General features: G+C 42.2%; 1 non-coding gene across 1 annotated transcript; it reads left to right on the top strand.

Annotated features, from left to right (window-relative positions):
* Window positions 1-2434: 2434 nt before the first annotated feature.
* Window positions 2435-2509, top strand: Trnas-uga (transfer RNA serine (anticodon UGA)). Its single transcript has one exon. It is a non-coding gene; the product is annotated as a tRNA-Ser (tRNA).
* Window positions 2510-2809: the final 300 nt, after the last annotated feature.

The following is a 2809-nucleotide window of genomic DNA, read 5'->3' as shown; positions in this document are numbered from 1 at the left end:
GTCTGAATACATGTAAAAGACTCCAACATCCTCTTTTGTAAAAACGTTGAACACAAACTAAGTTTTGCGATTATAATGTTTTCTCGTTTCCCTTGGAGGCTCCTGTTTAAAATATTTGGATGGTTAAAAAGATCAGCGAGAAATGCTAATTTTAATAGCCAAACAGGGTCACAAAAGTATTTCGCATATCCAGATTTAGAATCTTGTAAGAATATTAACAATTCACCTGTTAGGTCCAGAACTCGTGTCAATACCTTTCCTTTGGAAAGCCAACTGACCACTGTGTGATAAGGAGATTTTGATGGAGTGAACCCATGTCTTCACAAATGATCCTAAGCAGTCGAGTTTGCAACGCTTTACCTTTAATAGATTTTACAAATTTGATGACCCCTTTAAGCACATCATTTAAACCAAAAGTTAAAGTCGTGGCTGCCAGAGCCTGTCGATGAAGAAAGCAGTGCGTCCACGAAAAACTTGGCATTATTGATTTCAACTTTGCGACGAGCCGACTTTTACTGTCAATCATAGTTTTAGCACCATCACTACAAATGGCGATACATTTTCTCCAAACAGTCTCGTATTTGCGAGTGCTTTCTAAAAAAATGTCATACAAACACTTGCCAGTAATGTTCGCAGGATACTTTCATGTGCTTCAGGGCGCACAAATACTATAAATAGAGCACAATCTGAAACATCAATAGATTCATCAAACTGCAAAGCAAAATGTGGGCTATTCTTTACTTTTTCGACTAACTGTTCTCGAATGTCACCGGCAATATCGTTTATTCTGCGTTCAGTGGTATTATGAGAAAGTGGTGTGCTTTTTCGGTTGTTTGCCCTTTGCTTACCAAACATAATTCCAACCATATCCAGGACTGCTGGCGAAACAAGAGTCGCTGCATCTGTATGCGTCTTCCCTGCTTTAAGGACTCGGAATGCGACTCGGTAGCTAGCTAGTAACGCTCTCCCGTTAACACTGGATACCTAAAATCAGATAAAAATATTGTTACATCAGAAAAACAAATAAAAAATCAGAAACGTTAATACTATCTTAAATCAACAAATAACATTACTATTCTATTAACTGAATCATAGTAGTTTGCTGTTGGTTAAGTGTTTTCAGTTTCCTTTCGAAGATATACAACAGTTTATCAGCTTTCTTGGAATGTTTAGTTGAGAGGTGACGCAGAATCTTTGATGGTTTCATACACTTACGTGACAATTCTTCGACCACAAATAACACATTGAAGTTTATTGTTCATGACAGTAAAAATATACCTCTGATAACTGTCATCATAACGTCTATTTTATCGATTTTGATTCGCTTCTACCACTGCCACTTGCACCACTTGTCCATTTTATGCTCGCTCAGAGCGAAGAGCAAAGATAATCATCACGTCCGTACTTGCTGGCGTACTCGGAGATCTGAGTGGAGTGCCCGTAAACGCTCGTGACCCCTCCTCACCCCCACGCCTCTACCGCAGTAAAGAATATAATTATATCTCTGCCCGCAGAGAACTGCAATCTCTTTTCACATTGCACTTGATTTCTCGATCAGTATAATATCAATAGAAAGGAAATTAAATACGTTGCCTCTGAAATCGCTGACATACTTTTATTATGGTTCTGGGGGTCGCCAGAATATTTTTACATGGAAAGGGCTCGCGTATTCAAAAAGGTTGAAAAACACTGCCCTAAAGAAACATATAGCTTGAAAACGGTAACAACACTAATACACCGGGAGGACGACGGTTCAATCCTGCGTCCGGCCATCCTGATTTAGGTTTTCCGTGATTTCCCTAAATCGCTCCAGGCAAATTCCGGGATGGTTCCTTTCAAAGGGCACGGCCGACTTCCTTCCCCATCCTTCACTAATCCGATGAGACCGATGACCTCGCAGTCTTGTCTCCTTCCCAAAACAAACCAACCAACCACTAATACACTCTGGTCGCCGTTTTGTCACAGGAAATAGCGACTCTAATCATTTACATACATGTTCGTGGCGTGTTCGTATACGAAGTTGCAGTATCGTCCGACCATTCCCTCAGAGTGCCTCAGGCAATGTGAAATCAGTTACTGAATATAATCTGCTTCGATCCCTTCTCCAGCGAAATCTGTTATACCTTTATATTTAATCAACAACATGGCATTGAACTCACATTCGGGAAGATAGCGATTCAGATCGCCGTCTAGCTAACCAGATTCGATCCATATAAGTATATAGTTCTGGCAACACCGGCCATGACCTTCTTATTCTGTGTGGATGCACACACATTCCCCGAACTCTTACGGGACTTAGTAAGAAAGTCTCCCACGAATAATGACTGTGTTGGGGTGGGACACTACGAATGTAGTGTGTGGACATTCAAGGTGAGAATGTGGGTCTCGCAGGAGGCGTGCGCGAGATAGTCCCTGCAGTCACGCAATCTTCTGTGCCCTCGGTGGCTCAGATGGATAGAGCGTCTGCCATGAAAGCAGGAGATCCCGGGTTCGAGTCCCGATCGAGGCACACATTTTCGCCTATCCCCGATGATACATATCAACGCCCGTTAGCAGCTGAAGGTATTAATATAATACTAATTTAGATTCGATCCAAGTGCCAGGACTGTTTCATTCAAACGGAAACGGCCAGTTCTGTTCCCCGTAGTTCCCAAACAGGTACTTGTGCCCCGTCACTAACGACCCTGTCGTCGATGAGGCGTTAAGCCCTAACAGTCCAAATTTTTTCGTACACTCTTCTTCTCCTGTTGTGAATAACGCATCCAGCTTAAATAGGCAAACGCGGTTGTTGGTTGAGCACCCCTGTTTG

This window comes from Schistocerca nitens, chromosome 6 (assembly GCF_023898315.1).
Source record: "Schistocerca nitens isolate TAMUIC-IGC-003100 chromosome 6, iqSchNite1.1, whole genome shotgun sequence".
NCBI classification, from domain to species: domain Eukaryota; kingdom Metazoa; phylum Arthropoda; class Insecta; order Orthoptera; family Acrididae; genus Schistocerca; species Schistocerca nitens.
The sequence above is the reverse complement of the archived record's forward strand: the minus strand, read 5'-3'. Positions and strand labels throughout refer to the sequence as shown.